The sequence below is a fragment of the Octopus sinensis genome, linkage group LG8 (assembly GCF_006345805.1).
Source record: "Octopus sinensis linkage group LG8, ASM634580v1, whole genome shotgun sequence".
In the NCBI taxonomy this organism is placed as follows: domain Eukaryota; kingdom Metazoa; phylum Mollusca; class Cephalopoda; order Octopoda; family Octopodidae; genus Octopus; species Octopus sinensis.
Window position 1 is genome coordinate 45,341,334 of NC_043004.1, and position 22,965 is coordinate 45,364,298.

At 36.0% G+C, this 22,965-nt stretch overlaps 1 protein-coding gene and 1 non-coding gene across 12 annotated transcripts in view; both read left to right on the plus strand.

Annotated features, from left to right (window-relative positions):
• Positions 1-22,965, plus strand: part of LOC115215131 (zinc finger CCCH domain-containing protein 10-like) — a 608,296-nt gene that overhangs the window by 418,486 nt on the left and 166,845 nt on the right. The window lies entirely within an intron of this gene.
• On the plus strand, positions 21,963-22,069 carry LOC115215264. Its single transcript, XR_003881965.1, has one exon. It is a non-coding gene; the product is annotated as a U6 spliceosomal RNA (small nuclear RNA).

Consider the following 22,965-nt stretch of genomic DNA (forward strand, 5'->3'; position numbering starts at 1 on the left):
TATGTAATGTGTGTGTCTGTATAAACTAAATATATATTTACTTTAGATTCTGTGTTGTTTGCTCAATTAACATCTCATTTACACACACACACACACACACACACACACACACACACAAACACACACACACACAAGTACATTTGTATGTCTGTGAATGTGTTCACACCCTTACATACAAACACATTCTACCATATAATAACATACGTATGGATGTGCATATTTGTATATGTGTGTACATGCACAAACACACATTTTTTACTTAACATAGAGAAGCGAGTTTTATTTCTATACTAGTCAAACACACACACACACCACACACACACACATTGTACATCATCTGGCAAACCACATGTCTTCAGTACTTCTAAGCTATTAATTAGTATGTCAGATTTTTTTACTCTCTTTTCTTTGAAAATATTATGTCAACTATATTTAAATTTAAAAAGGAAATGTTATTTACATATCATCTTGCCTGTGATCTTATTTACAGTAATTAAAGTATATCATTTTAATAAGCAAATAATGATTTAGATGCTGGTTTAATATCATGAGAAAAAAAAAAAACTTGTAAAACTTGAATAAAAAAAAAAAGACTGTTTTGAAAATGTCTTTGTTGTATGAAATTCCGCTCCATATAGATTTCCCATATTCTTATTTTAGATTTATCTATTTATTTAGCTTCAAGACTGAAACATATAAAAGAATAACCCTGTTTGCGTAGGTTGCAAGGCTCTTCTGCTCAGCTACAACATCTCACTACTTGTTAGGTCTAGCACCCTTGTTCCCCTTTCTGCAGGGTTTTTTTCTATTTAGATTGTTTGTTCCTTTTGTACCTTAAAATCTTAATCCTTCATCCATCTCACACTTCTGTACCAGTTCTGTCTTCTATCTTAGGCATTACATTTGACTTCCCTCTTTTGCAGTTTTTCTCAGCCCAGCAAGCCAACAGAGAATGCTTGTCTCATTTCTCTTATTTCAGATTCCTTTATATATTTTCCGTATTCAATGCCCATATTTCATGACCTTGTGGCTCTATACTTCGTACACAAGAAACATACCATATATCCTTTACTCTGAGAGAGAATCTCTTTGTTGTCAAGAGAAGTAATAGCTTCCTGAACTTTTCAGCGCTGCCCTGACTGGCCTCCGTGCCGGTGGCACGTAAATAGCACCATCTGATTGTGGCCGTTGCCAGCCTCGTCTGGCCTCTGTGCCGGTGGCAAGTAAAAAGCACCATCCGATTGTGGCTGTTGCTAGCCTCGTCTGGCACCTGTGCTGGTGGCACGTAAAAAGCACCCACTACACTCACAGAGTGGTTGGCATTAGGAAGGGCATCCAGTTGTAGAAACACTGCTAGATCAGACTGGAGCCTGGTGCAGCCTTCTGGTTTCCCAGACCCCAGTTGAACCATCCAACCCATGCTAGCATGGAAAGCAGACGTTAAACGATGATGATGATGTTTGGCATAAAGCATGTCTCCGAAGAACAAAAGAAATATAGAACAGTATTGTGTGTGTGTGTGTGTGTGTATATAGTCAGTGTTATAGTTACACTCATATATTTTTAGCAGCTTTGACAAAGATGCAATCTGACTGATAGGAAACTCTCACATGTTATAGCAATCAGAAGCCATGAACCAATGTTAGACCTTCTCTCTCACGAGCAAAGCAATTGAAATAACAATGAAGTCTCTCTCTAATGTGCTGTTATGCACTGTTGCACTGCAAAGGGTGTTAAGGTGGGTGCTCTGTGGGGTTTTAAAAATGTAATTTAAGGCTTTAGAAAATCCATATTAATATCTGAGCATTTTGACAATTTTGTTACACACAGATTTGATTACTAGAAACAAAGTAGCAAATAGTTGAATAGCTTTTCTATAATTTTTTTTAAAAAGAGCTTTGTAATTTTAAGCATTGTTTTCATTGTTGTTTTGTCCTGTCCTAGTAATTTTTATTTTATTTTATTACTTTCCAGTTTGCAATGAAATTATTTTGTTACTGTCTTTAAAATGGGAGAATATTTTATATGAATAGCTCTGGATAAGTAGCCTAAGGTTTGAAAAATTGATGTGTTGGTCATGGTTAGAAATGCTTCTGATTTATTCTGTCAAACATAACTTAGAGCTTGTTGACAACAATTACTACCTGTATCTTCAATATCTTACTTTTACTACTACTACTACTACTACTACTACTACTACTACTACTACTACTACTACTACTACTACTACTACTACTACTACTGTTGTTGCTGCTGCTGCTGTTACTACTACTACCACCACCACCACTACCACCAAAACAGTATCCTTCAGTTGTCCACTTCATAGTCTACCATCATCATAGATTTGCTTTATCAGAATTGACCTGTGGCTAAACAACAACAGCTCCTACCCAACCTATTTCCCCCCTGCAAAACTTTAACATTCAATCATCTTCTGTTCTCCTTCACTTCACCTGGCTATGAAGCTGCATGAGATTGTGGGAAGGGCCTCTACCTGTTCTTTTCACCTTCTAGAAATAACAGCCAGATCTCCATCATACCATAGTCTGTTGTCCTGGGAAAGAACAAAACATTTTAAGTAATATAGTTTTTGATGTACTTTTAAAAAGGTGTAATGGCCATTGCTGGTAGACCTTTGATTATAGGTCCATTTAATTGGAGCTGACAGGGTCAGAATACAACAACAATGCCACCAAGGGCCATATTCATTGATTTCTTTCTCTGACTTAGCAATAAAATAAGTAAAATGCTTGCATACTGAACACATTACATTAAGAAGGAGTGTGTGTGTGTGTGTGCGTGCGCACACACATATAGGCGTAGGAGTGGCTGTGTGGTAAGTAGCTTGCTTACCAACCACATGGTTCCGGGTTCAGTCCCACTGCGTGGCACCTTGGGCAAGTGTCTTCTACTATAGCCTCTGGCCGACCAAAGTCTTGTGAGTGGATTTGGTAGATGGAAACTGAAAGAAGCCTGTCGTATATATGTATATATATATATATGTGTGTGTTTGTGTGTCTGTGTTTGTCCCCCCGCTGTCGCTTGACAACTGATGCTGGTGTGTTTACATCTCCATAACTTAGCAGTTCGGCATAAGAGACCGATAGAATAAGTACTACGCTTACAGAGAATAAGTCCTGTGGTCGATTTGCTCTACTAAAGGCGGTGCTCCAGCATGGCCACAGTCAAATGACTGAAACAAGTAAAAGATTAAAGAGTAAAGAGTATATATATAACATTTCAGAAAATATGTATATATTTAAATTCAAGTTGTTTTAAAATTTTAATGAAAATAAAATGTTTAAAAATACAAGGCTAAAATAACAAAACAGTAGCAAACAATATGTGTCAACATGTATCTTTTAATCTCTTGTTTTTATATGGAGACAAATATCAACATGTTTTTAAATATGCACACACTTCAGATACATGCAGGAGCTGGTGGGTCATGTGTCAGCTCCGCCCAGGTATTCATATCTCCTTTCTCTCCCTTCTTCTTGTCACTCAGCTTAGTCTGCTGCTAATAAATACATCCAGTTGCTTTCTTCTAGAAAGTTGGTCCTCAGAAATTCTCCCCTTTCACATGTTTTACCTGCAGCTGTCCACCTACTGTGGATTAATGGATCATTAAAGATATCAATCTTATCTTTGTCAGTGGGTCTATGAAAGCCTGAGATACAATCCCTTCCTTCAGACCAAGTTAATGGTTTCAAATTTTAGCACAATGCCAGTAATTTTTAGGGAAGGTAGGGTGAGTCCTTTACATGGAGAGCTGTATTACACTTCTACTTTATTTTATCAACCTCAAATGGCTGAAAGATAGAATTGACCTAGGCATGATTTGAGCTAGCAATGTAGAGTCCAATGAAATTCTGCTGAGCATTTCATCTGACACACTAATAATTCTGCCAGCTCACCCACTTTCCACACCAATGTAGTAAAAACCCCGAGAAAGATCAAAAATCAATTTTAAAAAAAGCACTTATGCAATTACACATATATCAGGGACTTATTTATATTATCCACTACAAGCCTACTTCCATGAATGTCTAATTGTTGTGACCTCCTCAAGTCAACTAACAACAACCTCGGGTGACTTGCTTGATAAGCACTTGCCACTGTGATTGGTTTGGGGCAGTTCTCAGCCATGGGGTGATAAGACTCATTGCCCATCCATTGGCTTATGTTCATGCGTTCATGCAAATATATTTGCATATACACTTTCTTAAATACACACACGTGTAAAGCATATAAGTGTTCTCCCTCTCCTCTAAAAAAAATTAAAATAAAAAATGGTTCTTTGTAAAATAAATTCATATTTACAAATACACAGGCAAACATACACATACTGATAACACAGATTCATATTGACACAAGAAAATGCTTGTTGACATACACATATACACAATTATACAAATGCATCCACGTATAAAACAAGTACGTACTCTCTTTTAACTCCTGACTGTTTTATATGATAATAAAAAAGAATGCATAAAAATGCAAATTCACGCAAACATATTCATAAACACACTTATTCACACAGACATTGACAGAGACACACATGCTCCACCCCTGCTTGAATCACTGTCTGTCTCTATCAATCTCAGACACAGATATCTACACGCATTTCAACTAAATCCACAGAAACCCCCCTTTTATTTTTTTTCATGCATGCACATCAATACATTCTGCTGCCAGTACATATATTTATGTGTGTGACTGCATGCACACGCACACACACTTGCACGCACACACAAACACACACGCACACACACTCACACACATGTACGTTCTAAAATAAGGTTCCTGCAGGAAGGGGACAGACCACAAATTAAAGCAAGCTGTCTTCAGAATGACTTTCTCATCAAAGTAAACAGTGAGTCACTATCAAAACACATCTCCCACCACCACCACCACCACCACCACCATTAATTCATTGCAGTAACTGCTAAGCTATTACCACTATGTTTGCAACCGTAATTACCACAACCATCACCTCTACAACCTGTTACCTCCACACTGCAGTTGTCAGAATCCCCTTCTTCTAGTGCTGCGATTACCACAAGACAAAAAAAAGCAGCCCTTTTTGTGCCAGCTCAGTCTGCTAGAAATAGCAGCCAAATTTTATTTAAATCATACTTTACAGTCTTAAAAAAAGAAGTTATTGAGACTAAGACAGCGTTGAATCATGAAGTGTTAAATATGTGGCCACTTACAGCACTGAAATTCCCCTCGAAGGAAAATGTACGTTAGTTAACGTAGTTCTAGGTCATGATGATGATCATCATCATCATTTCTTAATGCCCAGTTTTCCATGCTTGCACATGTCTGATGGAATTTGTTGAGGCAGAATTTCTATGGCTGGATACCCTTCCTATCACCAACTCTCAACTATTTCCAAGCAGAGTAATATTTCCTCATGATCGGACGTGTTTTCACAGAATATTGGCCACACACAACATCGCTTTTATAACAGTGACACTCATTTACAACTATTGCACAGTGTCAAGACAAGGAGACACACAGACACACTTATATACATGCACACATCTTTAATCTTTTACTTGTTTTAATCATACTGGGGCCACCACCTAGAAGGATTTAGTCAAAAATATCAACCCCCAGTACTTATTTTTTTTACAAGTCTAATCCTTATTTTTTTGGTCTCTTTTACCAAATTGCTAAGTTAGGGAGATGTAAATAAACCAACACTGATTGTCAAGCAGATGTAGGGACTCAAATACCTCACAAACCCAAAGTTACACACATACACATAGGCATTATAGATTTCTTTTATTTTCTGTACACCAAATCCACTCACTATGTTTTGCTTGGCCTGGTGCTGTAGTAGATTACACTTGGCCTGGTGCTGTAGTAGATTACACTCGTTCAGTGTGTCATGTTGTGGCACTGAAACAACTGTAAGCCTATAATAAATAAAAAGATAAATAAATTTACATAGCTCATTATTTCTATCTATTATACACACACACACACATGCCCACAATGGCTTCTTTGAGTTTCTGCCTTCCAAATTTACTCACAAGCTAGAGTGAAAATCACTTGCCCAAGGTACCTCACAGATCATGCAGGTTGATCATAGCTGGAATACTTCTTGATCATAAATCTGTTGAGTTGGGGGTGATATCAGGCTAAACAACAACCACCACAACTTCCTGTAACACTATCGCAACTACAAACTCTTTTACTACTCTTAAACCTGCTATACAGCTGTTGATCATACTAGAAATACCAGCCAGATCTCTTTTAGTTTGCTCTTTATCATGTTAAAGGATTACTTTAACCATGCATGTTGGCCTATGGCTCTGAATTATAGCAACCACTTCTAGTGCTATTACAGCTATCATCAACAACACTGTCAATATAAACCAATGAATGAGTTTTCATTTGGTTTCTCAACTTACTAGAAATAGTAGCAGATTTCCCACTGATCACAAAAAAAAAATACAATATAGTGTTGGAGACACAAATGGAATGATCATGGTCAGAATGTCTTTGGTAATCGGTCAAAGTTAACATGGATTTCTGAGAGAGGAAATAATGTCAATTTAATAGGTCTTTGTACATGTTCTCAGACGGACATCTTCATCCCCTTCCGTATAAACAGTGATGTAGGATTTGATTCTTTTTTTATTGTTTGTACTTGATGGTGGAAGAGGCAGAATCCATAGCCTTTCCAAGCTTTTCCAGACCGGCAAGATCGATGCCATTGATATTCCTCTTGAAGCTTTGTAAGTCAGCATTGCAGGTAAAGATATGATCGTGTGAGAATTCCAGTAGGATGATATCTGGGAAGGAATGACTGGGAAGAGTTATGAATTAAGGCTGATTGGACACAACAAGAGTGATGAGAAGAGGAGAGATAAGTGGGATGTGAATGATTGAGAGGAGATTATATTAGTCAACCTGCTCTGTGGAGCAGAGGCCATTATGCCACTTGGGAAGTTTGTGGACAAAATTAAATTTGGTGGGGCAATTAGTTCATCTTACATTTACTGCAAGTACACATCCCTCTCACTATGACAATACTAGTGAACAAGGGAATTTCTATTTAGTGGATGTTGCTGGTTTTTAACCCAAGGTCAGTCTTCATTCAGGTGACCAATAATTTGACTCTTCCGTTTGGGACCATTGCTTCAAACACATAATTTATTTACAACTGTATTGTTATTTTATTCATATATTTGTTCTAGTCTTTGGACTGTGGCCTTGCTACAGTGCCTTTAAGTGTTTATGCCTTAGTTATTTTTTCCAAGTGGTGAAAGACACACACACACAGTAAGATTCCATTCAATTTCTATCTACCAAATCCAGTCACAAGTAATTAATTGACTTAAGGCTGTTGTACAAGACGTCTGCACAAGGTGCTACTCAATGGAATGGAACCCAAAGCAATATGAATTCTAAGTGAGCCGCTGAACCACACAGCCATATCTGTATCTATGATCCAACTGTTTTATTTTATTATATTTTTATTTTTTTGTCCTTTTTTAGTTAGAGACACCACTCAGCTTGCTCAGTTTGAATACTGAATTCCTTACTGTTTTTAAATGGAGACCATATGTTTTAAGCCTTACATCTAAGGACCAAATGTGTTTTAATAATGTCTGCACAGTCCTGGCTAGCCCCTGCTAATGACATGAAGCAGTAGACATCATATATCTGTAACAAGTGTGCAAGTGCTGTTGTCACTCTTTAAGGATTTCATTGGCTACATCTGGGTTATACATATATTCTCATTTGGTATGATGATGGGAGGGATGTAGCGCTGTAGGAATTGTTTGAACAACCACAACAGTAGCAAAACTTTTATCCACCATCCCAGTCAAGTTCCCTGCCTCACAACAGCCCTCCATCCTCGGTCATTACTGAGGCTGCTAGATTCAATGATCTGTTTTTAGAAACAACATGAGAATATAGCTCCACTATGATAATGCATTGCAGAAGTGCTTACTACTACTACCACCACCACCACCACCACTACTACTACTACTACTACTACCACCACTACTACCACTACTACTACTACTACTAGTCCTTTGGTAGCAGCTGCAGTGGTGGTAGGGTGTGGTTATATCAGTGGTGTTTAGGTTGTTTTACATTGGTGTTTCTTAGGTCTGCAAATTTTAATGAGTTGACACTTTGTAGGGTGTATATACCCATGCATGCAGATTCTCACGTCCAAATATATATAAGTATTTACCCATACTGATACTGTGTGTGTGTGTGTGTATTTTAGACAGTTCCTCTCTCTTATATATATGTGTGTGTTGGTTTATGTTGGCTGAATGGGATTGCAATGACGTGAAACACAAGTCACAAATAAACTCTCAGTTTCAGTAAAACACTTATATATATGTGTGTGTGTAGAGAGAATGGAACTATAAATAGACTAGAAATAGTAATTGTTTCTAGCATAGGCAGAAGGCTAGGAATTTTGTACTTTATTTATGATTAATACTTTATTTTATCAACCCCAGAGAGATGAAATGAAAAATTTTTCTTGGCAGAATCTGAGCTCACGGATGTAAGGAGATGACGCTAAACATTGTTTACAAATTTTGGCACAAGGCCAGCAATTTCGGGGGAGGAATTAAATCGATTACATTGACCCCAGTACTCGACTGATACTTATTTTATCAACCCTGAAAGGATGAAAGGTAAAGTTGACCTCTGCGAAATTTGAACTCAGAACCTGAAGACAGACAAAATGTCACTAAGCATTCTGCCTGGTATGCTAACAATTCTGCCCTCTTGCTTCCTTGATGGCACTAAATAGTGCAAGTGATTTATGTCCTCCATGCTATGGATTCTGCAATTCCACTGTAATATCATTCATAAGGGGTTCATTTGGACTATATAGATACATGAAAATATATTACTGTTTTTATTGATTTTGTATATTATAAAGAACAACTGACTGTAGATGAGTGTGAACTCAGCATGGTAAGAGTAAGCAAGTAACTATCTATTGTACTGGAAATAGCAAAGGAAAACCAGGAAATAGCAATGGAAAACTACAGTGGCGGATCTACATCATTTACTGAAGTTCCTGAATTTCAATAAGATTTGTTATGCTATGGGGTGAGATGCTACTACTGACACGCTTGAGCAATGTTCTACTTCAAACATAATATACATATACATACTTATATAATAATGTAATATTTCCTCATCACAAGATATGTTTTTGTGGAACCTTAGAAATGCTTGGAGGACAATGGCACTCATTCCCAACTGTCATGCAATGTGAAGACAAGGAGACACATACATGCACTCTCATACATATATGCACATATACATATTTATTTATATACTACTGGCTCCTTTCATTTTTCACCTACCAAATCCACTTACATGGCTTTGGTCAACCCAGAGCTATAGTAGAAGACATGCTGTGTCACTGAACCTGAAGCCGTGTGATTCACAACTAAACTTCTTAACCACACAGTCATGTATAATCTTGATTTACAAACAGAAAATCCTCAGTGCATCAGTAGAGTTTACAGAGGTTGTAAATTTATTTAGTACAGTGAATTAGTTGACATTAAGATGCCTGTTTGCATTTTGATGTAGTGGAGCAGACAAGCAAGAGTCATATGTCATGGCCCATGATACTTCATACATCCAACTACATAACCATATCCCTCTGTTAGATAATGTGTCATATGTCCTATGACAATATGTTGTCATATTACTGTTTCACTTATCTTTTTATCAGAAAGGTTTCTTTAGGATAGATAACTCTGAATCTGATTTTTTTTCTTACAGAAGGACTGTAGTGTCGTATATCAGGAGCTTTCAAAGCCATGAGTAAAGGTACTGAATTTAACCCTTTAGCATTTAAACCGGCCATATCCGGCCAAAAGTATTCTGCCTGTTTTATGTTCAAACTGGCCAGATCTGGTCTCTCACACCAACCCTACAATATTGTTTTAAAAATTAACAGCTACCTCATCAAAATCTCATAGCTACAAGATAATGCATGATTAGTTCAAAACAATGTGGATGAAGAAGCATTAATTTTGGCAGAATAATATGAACACTAAAGGGTTAAAGCAGGAAAAAGAATAGAGTTATATGTAGAAATAATTCATTTTAAAAATGAACTGGCAGATGTTGTAAATAGAAAATGTTAAGAATATAAAAATATGAAAGATATGACTAATATCACCTGGGAAGTTGCAAATATGTCGTCGCTAGTGGTGGTGGTGATGATGTCAATGGCAACATTGCCTCTGTAATGTGTTCTGTAGTGGCAGGTGGTTGAAGACTTTCAATCAAACTTCTCGTCCCCACCACCCTCTCTCTCTCCGTCCCTTTCTCATTATATATCATAGCTCTTGTCCAAATTTTTAAACTCTACCACAGTTTTGTTTGTCTTCTAACTCAAATGCAATCTCAAAAATACTACCACCACCACTACTATTGTTGCTACTAATTATTATTATTATTGTTAAGGCGGCAAGCTGGCAGAATGGTTAGGCAGGCCACTTTATAACATTTTGTTTGTCTTTGTGTTCTGAGTTCAAATTCTACCGAGGTTGACTTTGCCTTTCATCCTCTTGGAGCTGATAAAATAGGCACCAAGTCGAGTATTCAGTCAATGTAATCAACTTATACCCTTGCCCAAAATTGCTATCCTGCTGCCAAAATTCGAATTCATTATTATTATTATTATTATTATTATAGTTTCAAAGTTTGGCACAAGGCCAATAATTTTGAGAGGAAGGGTTAGTTGATACCATTCATTAAGACCAGTACTTAACTGCTACTTTATTTTATCAACCCTATTGGCATGAAAGGCAGATTTGACCCAATAACAACATCAGTAACAATGATGCTGTTATTGTTGTTGTTATTTCTTTATTTGCCACAAAGGGATTCCAAAAAAAAATGGGGCTGATACAAAGACAAGATACAACTGAGGTGGATGTTTACATTTGTATATAGCATGTAAAAATGAGAAATAATAATAATAATAATAATAATGATAATATCTAACAATAACAATTAGGGATGGGGCTAGGATGAATAAAGCAGCTGGGTTGAAATGAACTACTGCTGAGACTAAGAATTCTTCAAGCTTGAAACATCACTGCTTCAGATGTGTTTCACTCAAAAATATATATGTATAAGAATAAATAAACAAATGCAATTTTCAGTGCCCCACCCTCAGCATAATCCCCACACCATCCTCCCTCTTAAATCTCATAAAATGGATCACCCACATACCACTCATGAACAACAGAAATGCCCTCCCCTTACTCTGCTGTCTCTTAGGTCTTTCTAGTTTAGTCAGTCAGCCTACCACCTTCAAACAATGTTTATTTTTTTTATTGCTGTCATTTGTTCCAGCTCTTTACATTCTAAGTTCAAATCCCACTGAGATCAGTTTTATCTTTCATCCTTCTGGAGTTGATAAAATAAAGTACCTGTCAAATACTGGGAGTGATTTAATCAACTACCTTAATCCCTCATAAATGTTTGGCTGAAACCTATGTTAGAAGCATGATTATTATTATTGAGTGAGAGAACAATGCATGCCTTCAAAGTAACACTGGGGTAAAATATATGAAACCCGTTATACCCATCTTGACTACCCATCTGATAAGAGTTCATCAGGCTCATGCATTACAACCATGTGTGCGATATGGTGATTTTATATCAAGACAATGCGTGACTTTGCAGGTGGGGCCCAATTAGAATTTTCTTCAAGTCGAGTAGCCCCTACCACTAAAAAAAAATACCTGAATAAAGGTTAAGGATGTTGAACAAAACACACATCTTCCCAAAGGTCAATTATTCAAATCCCAAAGAATTCCTCTCAACACATGGCCACAATTCAATCTTTAGCAGATCAGGATGAGTGCATACTGTGTGATTCCAGCAGCACTTTGTCCAACTCTTCAGAGAAAGCAATAGGCTGCAGAGAATTAGGGATTTTGGTATATACCTTGATGGCCTGCTGCAACTCTTTAAAGAAAAGGCTGGGCACTGTGAAAATGCAATAGCAGCAATTGAAATGCAAGTTCTGAGTGGTTGCACAAGGAACTAATTGCTTGATTTGGATGGTCAGCCCTATGCGTTTTATAGTCATATGCCAGAGCTGTTTGGTGACCTCTTGGCAAACGTCTATCACAACAGAGAGCAGAACACGAGGATTCCTAGGTCTGTGAGCTGAGGTGTTTTAACTCTGCTGAAAAACGATACCAATGTAGGGAATATTACAGATAATTTCTGGTTGTAATCCTGCTAAAAGCAGAGTTTAACGATGCAAGGCAGGTGGTGTACCTTTATCTAGTTGCTCTGGAGCTACAGGCTATGTGGTGGACAAGGCTGATAGGATTGAGGAAAGGCACCTTCCACTTTGGTCAAGCTCTCATCACCTTTTTTAAGTTCTACTTCAAAAGGAAAGTGAGGGTTGGCAAAGAAAGTGCTACCTCCCAGTGAATTTGTGAAAAAATGTGTGACTGTGACAAAAATAGAGTGAATAGCCCTATTCTAAATATGCACCTGTAGATTAGAGAGCAGGAGAGAGGGCTGATACCTTTGGTGGTCATGGTAATCCTGGATCTGTGGGGTTCCTTAATTGACCCTAGTTGGAGGGCTGCATCATTCCTATTATCACATACTTTGCCTACTATGTATAATTTCATTGTCTGTTACATTTCTTTCTCCATATCCTTTATGCAAATTATATGGGGGTCAATGAAAATAGTACTAGTCAGGCATGGGGGTTGATGTAATTGACTAGTTCCCTCTTTAAAATTTCGGGCCTAATGCATGTGGTAGAAAGAATTATTATTAAGGTAACAAGCCGAGAAAATCATTAGAGTATCAGGCAAAACTTTTAGTTACATTTTTTCCAGCTCTTTATATTCTAAGTTCAAATTCAGCCAAGTTCAACTTCACTTTCTATTTTCATCCTTTTGGAGTCAGTGAAATAAGTACTAATAGGGTGCTGGAGCCACTGTAATCAAATAATATTTTCCCACTGAAAAAAAAAATTGCTCGCTTGTGCCAAAATTTGAAACAATTGTTGTTCTTGGTCTTCCCATTTAGTGGGGTGTTATTTACTTATTTATTTATATTTTCTCATTTTTCTGTTTCATGCCTCTTTCACAACCAAAATAATATGTTCATTCTTTTGTTTGCATCTCAGAATTTTTTTCTGTTTTTCCTTGAGTGTGTGTGAGAGAGAGAAAGAGTTTTGCTTGCAAAAAAATTCCAACCATGTTTAGATAGCCCAGTGGGAGAATTGAAAATCAAAGATTTCCACAAGTTTAGCTGTCCTTTTTGTTTCCTGTTGTTCTTTTTTTTTTTTTTGGTGGGGTGTCTTTTTTTTTTAATATTGTTGTTTCTTTTCTCGTGTATATTGTATGATGACTACTGTTTAGAAATTGTTTAAATAGGCTTGACAAATTGAAAAAGGATATTACAATTGTCTTACATATATATATGTGAAGACAATAACATGACAGCTGCAAAAGAGAAAGAACAATACTTTCAAAAAAGAAAAAGCTGAATTAGGGCACATTGACCATAAAAGTTATTTATGTAATAACATGAATACACGAGTTATGTAACAATAGTAATAGTTTCAGATTTTACCACAAGGCCTGTAATTTTATGGAGAGGTGGTTAGTCAATTATTTTGGTCCTAAAACTTGATTGGTACTTATTTTATCAATCCAAAAGGATGAATGCTAAGTCAGTTTCATTGGGTTTTGTACTGAGTAGAAAAATTCCACTGAGTGAATAGCTCTACATTGAATAAGTATCTGTTGAGCACTGAGGTCAACATAATCAACTTACACCCTCCCCCAAAACTGCTGGCCTCATGCAAAAGTTTGAGACCATTATTATTAGCATCATTATTATCATTATTAAAGCAGTGAGCTCGTAGAATCATTAGTGACAATTCATCTGTCTTCACATTCTAAGTTCAAATTCTGTTGAGGTCAATTTTGCCTTTCATCCTTACATTGATGAAATAAGTACCAGTTGAGCACGGTTCAATATGACTTAATCCCTACCCCAACTGGTAATGATTCTGCCATCTGTCCCCCTTAATAATAATGATTTTGGCTCAAGACCAGCATGATTTCAAGGAATTCCATCTACACCAGTATTTGACTGGTGCTGCATTTTATTTACTCCAGAGGTATGAAAGGCAATGTAACCACAGCATGATTTGAAACCAGAATGCATAGAGCTCTAAGAAATACTTGCAGGTATTTTCTCTTGTGCATTAACTATTCTGCCAGCTTACTACCTCACTGATGGCAATGTTATTGATAATATCAGAAGCATTAAAAAGCTATTTATATCTAATTCTGTAAATATTTTTTAAACGTGTAGCAAAGGATAAGAAAAAGCTAAAAATGAAATAAAGTAAACTCTGATAGAACATTAAGATAGAAAATGAGATTCTACTTATATTTATAACGTATAATTAATTTATTTATAATTAATATAAATTAATACTGTTTTCTTTATAATTTGATTCTTGGAATGATCTGATTCATAATTAATTTTTTTGTTCAATGCCATACTTTATTAACCTTTTTGATACCAACCCACCATAGACCTCCTCTGTTCAATGATATATACTTCCTGTTTTAGAGTGATCTAAATTAAAATCTTTCATTAAAATGCTGTTTTAATGTATGTTTTAATGCTGTTTTAATGACCGACCAAGTTATTTTGGTAATTATTTTTATTATTTTCAATACTAAATGGAACAAATGCAGTGCATTTCAATAGAAATATGCTTATTAAAGGGTTAATGAAGGAGTTAGGTCCCACATATGCTGCTCAACTAATGATGTGCACGGGAGATAGAAAACTTTTTTCTAAAACCTAACTCCTGCTATCTTCTGGTGCCAATGTAATGATCTGCAATATTTAAGAACATTAATTCCATGACTAGGTCTTCATATATATCTCAATAGATAAGGCTGTGATATCATTGTATGTAGGACATTTAGCCCCCAATGTCATCCATTCTAAGGGACCTCTAGCTGTCTGGGTTGACTGATTAATTACATAGCTATAATTGCTAGGAAGCAATACTGAGGATCCAGTCAAGAGTTGTTCCAACCATTATCCTTCTTTTTTCTACCTTCACCCACACACACCTTGAATACTGTTATCTGCTATGGTCTCCCCACACAAACCAAAATATTAAAAAGCTTGAAGCACTCTAGAGATCAATTACAAAAAAAATTGATGGCATGTCTGGTCTTAATTACTGGGATTAACTCACGAATCTCAAACTGTATTTTCTCCAGCACCACCGAGGGCACTTTATTATTTGTAGGATGTGGAAATTGTTCCAACAGTATTGCCCAAATGATATCGGTATCACTGTTAGATTCCACTCAAGGCTTGATCCCCATGCCATGTGTCCTCTACAGAAACTGTGCTTTCAGCACATCACAACACTGAGACAGAACTACTTCTTCTCAACTAGACCTGTTCTTTTTAACCTCATTCCAAAACATATAAAGGAGGAAAAAGATTTCATAACATTCAAAAAGTTTCTGGATGAGTATCTCCAACAAATTCCAGATAAACCACCTACACGAATGGGCAATGGTGCTTAAAAATAACTATACATAAATACATTACAAAATGTCTTTTCCAAGTGGTGCTACTAAGTTAGCTTTGGCCTGGGCCAATGTGGCCAAAACCTAAGTAAGTATGTATGTATATATTTATATATATATATACATATCACCTTGATCACTTTGACCGACCAGTCCGTCAGGCGTCCATTTGACACCGCTGGTCACAGCACGCTGTCCACTCCTCTCTGGATCTCGCCTTTCTCATCCAAGTGATCCCAATCGTCCTCCTGAAATTATAACTCCACCGTCGTGGAGCCCCCCCCCCCCCGGGGGTTGTTTCCGCTCGCACGAGTATCACTCGACAACTGTGTGGGTTCACCGATTAGATATATATATATATATATATAATATATATATATATATGAAAAGATCTTAGCTTTCCACATTTTTCTCTACTAACTTCACATGATATCCTAAGTCTATCTTAAGGAAATATTCAAGCTACCAGCACCTTGAGGTGACTCTAGTTAAAGTCTTGATATGCTTGTTATGCAATGAGATAATATGTTACTATATAGGATGGTAAATGAAATAATTATTATAGTAATGAAGATATCTAATAATATTGTGATGTCCCCATATCTATGTAGTAGTGATGTAATTATAATAATGACAATAATGATAATAATTGATACTACTATCAATAATAATCCTTTCTACTATAGGCACAAGGCATGACATTTTGTGAGAGGGGCTAGTTGATTACAAGGACCCCAGTGTAGCAGGACAGAGTAATATAAAACATTGAGCTTTTTATTTAGCCCTAGGTTAGTTTTAAGCACTCAGACACATGTTATTAGTTTGCCCAAAGATGATAGGGTTTTGAGATTTGAAGGATTTTTAGATTCTGTTTCTATGAAGTCACATGACTATATGGAGGTCACTTTATTGGCTTGTATTTTGAACATCTAATTACTGTTTTCTGTCCATATTGAATGCTTCCTGTAAATCTAAACAATAGTGCTTGGTAAGCTGGGATTGTCTGTGAGACTAGAAAACATGTTAAAAGATGGACGATGGAAAGTGGTGTTGGCCCAATTCCCAGAAAATATCTAACAAGAATTTATTGGCACAAGAACATTTGTACTGTGACTCAGTGACTCCTAATGTTTAATGATATGGTATGGTCTAGTATGGTACAGTGTAACTGCAATGCTCAGTCTTATATGAGGTGATAACTTACTAATATATTGGTCATTTACTGGAATCGATAACTGACAAAATAATAAAGTCAAACTAAATCAAGCTCAGAAGACATTTAAAATATTTCAAAAACTATTATCTGAAGACAACATGACTGATTCTTTCCTTGGAGCAGACCACAAATTTGTGACTGATTAAATCAACCCAAGTATATTACTGTTGCTTAATTTCCCCAAAGCTGATGAACCGTTTTGATAGCTAACACCCCCTGGTTTGGTATAACACCTCATGCTGATTACAATATAGCTAGCTATTTCTTTGCAATTTAGACTTCAATTTCCAGTCTACAATTGAGAATCGGTATATTTGTAATGATTTTCACGAAGTATTTTCACAAATGTGTATATTCAATGTCGTAATTGCTTTGCTAAATCTCGCTAAACACACATGCACACGCACACACACATGATCTCATTCATGCTTTAATTTTCAACTAAAATACAGATAGTAGTATCAATGAAAAGAGGCTAGACATTGAAAAATGTTCTTTCAGGTGTTAACTAATTTGTTTTTGTTTTCATTTTGATGAATATTTAGGCTCTTTAATTAATCATATCAATTCATCGTATATTAAATCAATGTATTTTAAATTAATATCTATATATAAGTAATTAAATCTGTGCCTGTTTATTGACATCCTCTATCATTTTACATTAGACCGACCAATGGCAATATTCGAACTAGGGACCAAATAAAAAGAATTGAATCCTCCTGTGCTTCATTTAATGTGGTAACTTTAGTGTGTTAGCCACCTCTTACTAATCTTTCATGCATAATGGTTAATTGACTTAAATCAAAGACTGTTACATATCAACAGATCAGTCTACCTTGATGTAAATAGGTACTGTGTAGAAGTGTAACCCACTGCAATAAACACCTACAAGGTTTGAATGAGCTTTGAGTTTTCCATTAGTTTGCAGTACTGATTAGAAATTATTTTCAGCAATATGTACGATAGCCCAGTGTCATATTCAGTAAAAGATTCATCCCATGTCTAGCAGCAAAGGAAATTCAGTTTAACTAAATTTCCATCCTTATTGCTACTCTTTTACTCTTTCACTTGTTTCAGTCATTTGACTGTGGCCAAGGACTTATTCTTTGTAAGCCTAGTACTTATTCTATCGGTCTCTTTTGCTGAACCGCTAAGTTACGGGGACGTAAACACACCAGCATCGGTTGTCAAGCGATGTTGGTGGGACAAACACAGACACACAAACATACACATATATATACATATATACAACGGGCTTCTTTCAGTTTCCGTCTATCAAATCCACTCACAGGGCTTTGGTCAGCCCGAGGCTATAGTAGAAGACACTTGCCCAAGGTGCCACACAGTGGGACTGAACCCGGAATCATGTGGTTGGTAAGCAAGCTACTTACCACACAGCCACTCCTATGCCTATGTTAATGATTTGAAATTAAATTTCTTAATTCTCATAAGTTTGGTATCTTCTAAATCTTTTAAATAGCTAATGATTGTTTACTGTTGCCTCTTCTACCAATAGATTGTTAAAGGTATCTTCTCACACAGCTTTAAGAGTAAGAGATCAGTCAGATATCATAAATCATCATGTGCACAGTAAACTGCAAGAATCAAAACGATGGCTTACATAGTCCTTCTAAATACATTCTGGCAGAATTTGATCATGAATTTGCGAATTGCTGTTGTATTGCAATTTCTCTTTTCAGACAAATATGTGTTCATAGCACTCTTGGTTCGTTAGTGTAAGGATGACTTTCATCATCATCATTGTTCGACCATGGTCGAGACAATGGAATTTACCATGCTACGCCAGACTTCACGGTCCATCATGGCATTACGGAAGTCCTGTTGCTGGATGCCTGTATCCCTGGAGATTACATCAGGGTAGGAGAGTGTGCGCCCTCTAGTATTGCGAGTAGATGGCTTCCAGAGGAGAAGAGTAGAAATTACTTCTTTTTCAGCTCTACAACAATGTCCAGCAAACTGGACTCTCCTACCTTTCACAAGAGATGACACAGGTGGTAGTTTCCCATATATTTGCATTTTGGTTGGATGGCGCTTCCACGAGAGATTTTGAGCTCTCATAAGGAGGCGAGTGTATGTGTACATCCAGTGTTTTGACTTTGTTATGTCTCCTCATCTAAAGCCACCTTAAACTAATGAATCTAACAAGTGTTTATGGTTCTTAACTTCAGTTATATATCAGTTAATCTAAATCTCTATCCTCATGGATGTTAACGACTCAAAAGTGAGTTTCTTAATTCTCTTCTACTTGTTATCTAACTTTCCTTACTAACTAATGTAGTTTACCATGTTCTCTGTTACCAGCAGTATGTTAAAGGTATCCCATTCACAAAGCTACGAGAGTATGAGAATATCAGCTTTTGAAATTCAGCAGGTTTTGTTCTATCATGTACTTGCAACAATTCCATTGAATTTTTATTTTTCTTCAGAAGTTTTTGAATGAATCATTATTTTATCAATAATGAAATTTCCATTATTTCAAAATCCCTTCTACATTATTCGTTCTAGATCACTTAATTGCCACAGTGGCCTTCTGCTTTCAATTACTTTGAAATAAAGGATGGTTTGTCTCTATTTCAACATAGTACGTGTGTTCTTCATAGATACATATATTTGTCAATGTATTATTATAACTATTGATTAACTGATTTTTCATTGTGGCCATCTCACTTCGATAAATTTTAAACAATCCAGTTTTGTCTCTCTTCCAAAAACCTTTAGATTTATACCATATTGTAATATAGCTATTGATCTGATAAATTTTAGGTTATCCCTATCTTGTATTTTTATTCTCAAATCTCTGTGAAACTTTACATGCATGCCTATATATATATAGATATATATATATATATATATATATACACATACATACACATGTATGTATGTGTGTATAAGTAGGTATTGTGCATGATTACAATGGTGTTTCATTGTAACCCTTCTTTGAATAAATTGTAATAGAATTAGTTGTGATCATTGAACAGTCCCTGACAACACTAATTGTAAAGCCAGTCTTACAGCACAAAATTAACCAATGAAAAAGCTGTTTGAATGGCATTCTACATATGGCCTTCCCAGCTTTATTCTCTAATAATCTTTTTTTTCTGGTTTCAGCCATTGAACTGCAGCTATGCTAGGACACTGCTCTTCAGTGAGATTTTATTGATCCCAGTGACCCTAGTTTTTATTTCAGTTTATTATAAATTCTACCAATCAATATTTTATTGATTGGCCAAGTTAACATTTTGACACATTTTTGTTTTCAAAATAACAGTACAGTGTCAAACACACAAACTCAAACACAGATCCATAAATGTATAAAGGGGTTGAATTTGTGGGTGTAAGTATAGATATATAAGCATGTGTGCATTAACATAAACATACAGTCACAAGACAGGCTTCTGCACAATATCCACATCCCAAATTGTGCACACAAATATATTAAATACCGTGTTAGAAAAGAATTGGCAGCAATATCCCTTAAGTTTGTTGGGCAACTAAATATAATTTTTTTTTCTTTCCTTCATTATTATTAGGGTGCTTAGTGACTGGCAAATTGTATTCTGCAGTTAAAGACAGCTAAAATAGTGTAAAAATGTTATACCAACTATGTCTGAGAGTTGGATCTGCAGGCATTCTGGAGTATAATGAGTGATGCAGTCACTTAGTCAGTGATAAGTGATAGGTTTGTGATTCAAAGCCCTTCTAAAACTTGTTGCTGTTTCTATTTCAGACAGGTATTTATAATGTCACTTCTTATTAATTCTTTTGTTACTTTATTTCTGCTGCCTTTGTTTCAATTAATCTCAAAAATAATGAAAAATTTTGTGAAATAACTATATCATTATTAATCTGTTGGAACATAAATTACCCCAAAATTTTGATGGAATCTTTATATTCAGATTACTTTAAAACAGTCTGTATCATAGAACCAGGGGTAGTGCCAGGCAGGTTGATATCAAAAGAGTTAAGGTTGTCAGTGTTAAATCCACATGTTGAATTGTATGCGTCAATCAACTTTCTGAAAATGAAATATAATTGCTTGTAATCAATTTTGAATATCAGGGAAGCTTTTTAATTTTTTTTGCTCCCTCCATTTTCAAAAATGCATATATGCATATGTATTTATATTTATAGCTTGACAATTTCATACTGGGGTTAGGATAAAAAGACGCTTTGAAAATTCTTTTGAATATTAGTGAGCATGCATAGCATCAAAGAGCAATTTTTTTTTCCTTCTTTTGTGCATCATCTTCAACAAACCTCAATGGTCACCTAAGTTCATCTGTTGATGACCTTCCAGTTTCTGAGTGCAAGCTTTGGGCAAATCAGTAGAACATAGTAATTATTGACGTATATGGACATTGTAGCCTGAGAGGATTTTTCAGTTTAATCTCTCCTATTGTATATTGGCTCACCATCATATCTTGCAAACACCAAGAGATATGTTGGCAGCTTCTCCTAAATGTCTGATTAAATAGTTCTTGTGTGTGTGAGTCTAAATGTGATGTATACTGTGTGTTTTCGGTGTACACATATATGTGTGTTTGTATGTAGGTGTGTTCCAGTGTGATGATGTACTTGAAGAGGCAGATACGTATATCAACAGTACTTCCAATGAATTGCCATCATCTGTCTTATTCTGGCAACAGCCCTTTGCAAATAAATCAAATACACATACACACACTCTCACATTCACATGTAGACACACAAACCTGCAGCACAACATACAAATACCGCTCACAAATACACACTCACACCTTCAAGATATACAATGTGCAAGCACATCACTCACTCATATCTTTCTGTCTGTCTCTCTCTTTCTCTCATGGTCTGTGTTAAGTAAAAGTGGCAGAAGGAATGACAAATTTAACTTTGTTGCAATCATTCATTAGGTGTGTGTGTGTGTGTATGTGTTTGCTGTGTGTGGTAGTGTGGTTATGGAGTACACTTCTGAACTGCATTGTTTTGGGTTCAATTTCACTGCTTGCACAGCACCACAAGCATCTGACTTCAGCTATAGTCAGCCAACCAGTCTTGTGAGGGGGTTTAGTAGATGGACCTGAAAGAAGTCGATCATAAATGGATAAGTATATGTATTAGCTACGGCGGTACATATTCTAAAATTGGAACGATACAGAGAAGATTAGTATGGCCCCTGCGCAAGGATGACACGCAAATTCGTGAAGTGTTCCATATTTATGTAGTGGTACACCTGAGCACTGTATACAATAATTTCATTCATTATTATGTATGTGAGAGAGTGAGAATGTTTGTGCATGTTTGTGTCTCTTTGTCTTGACATATTGTGATTGCTGTAAATATATGCCATTCATGAAATACATTGGGATTACTTATCTCAAACAATCTAAGGTGTTCCTTACACTTAATGTGGTTAGCCATAACTTCAATTATAATTGAGTGCTTCAAATGTAGCCACCTGGCTATATTATCCCTATCTATCATTATATATATATATATATATATATATATATATGTGTGTGTGTGTGTGTGTGTGTGTGTATACACTCATGTTTTGAGTTCTATTTTTCTGTTTCCATCGTGTGTGTGTGTGTGCGTGTGTGTGTGCATGCACGTTTCATGTTCTGTTGTATCTCTTCATTATTAATGTTAATCATTTTGATGTTATTTTAATTTCATAATTCACTTATTCTACTTTCTACACATACACCTCACTGTCACCCTACCCTCTGTTCAACATGAAACTCCCATGACCAGTCATTTGATCCCTTACCATTTTTTGCTTTAATTGTTAATAGCCTCACAACTTCAGTATTTCCAATGCACTACTATTACTACTACTACTACTTGTCTGTTTTTCCCTTTATTTTCTTTTTGTTATTATTATAGACACTTAGTTTCCAGATGTGTATTTTTGTTCAAAAAGAGAATTGTAAAGTCAGCATCTTCTCCTCCTCAGGTGGTAGTAATACCTAAACATACAGAGACAAAAGTTACATATAATTTATTATATATAATATCCATACATGTGAATGTGTGTGTATAAGTGCAGGAGTGACTGTGGGTAAGAAGTTTGCTTCCCAACCACATGGTTCCGGGTTCAGTCCCCCTGTGTGG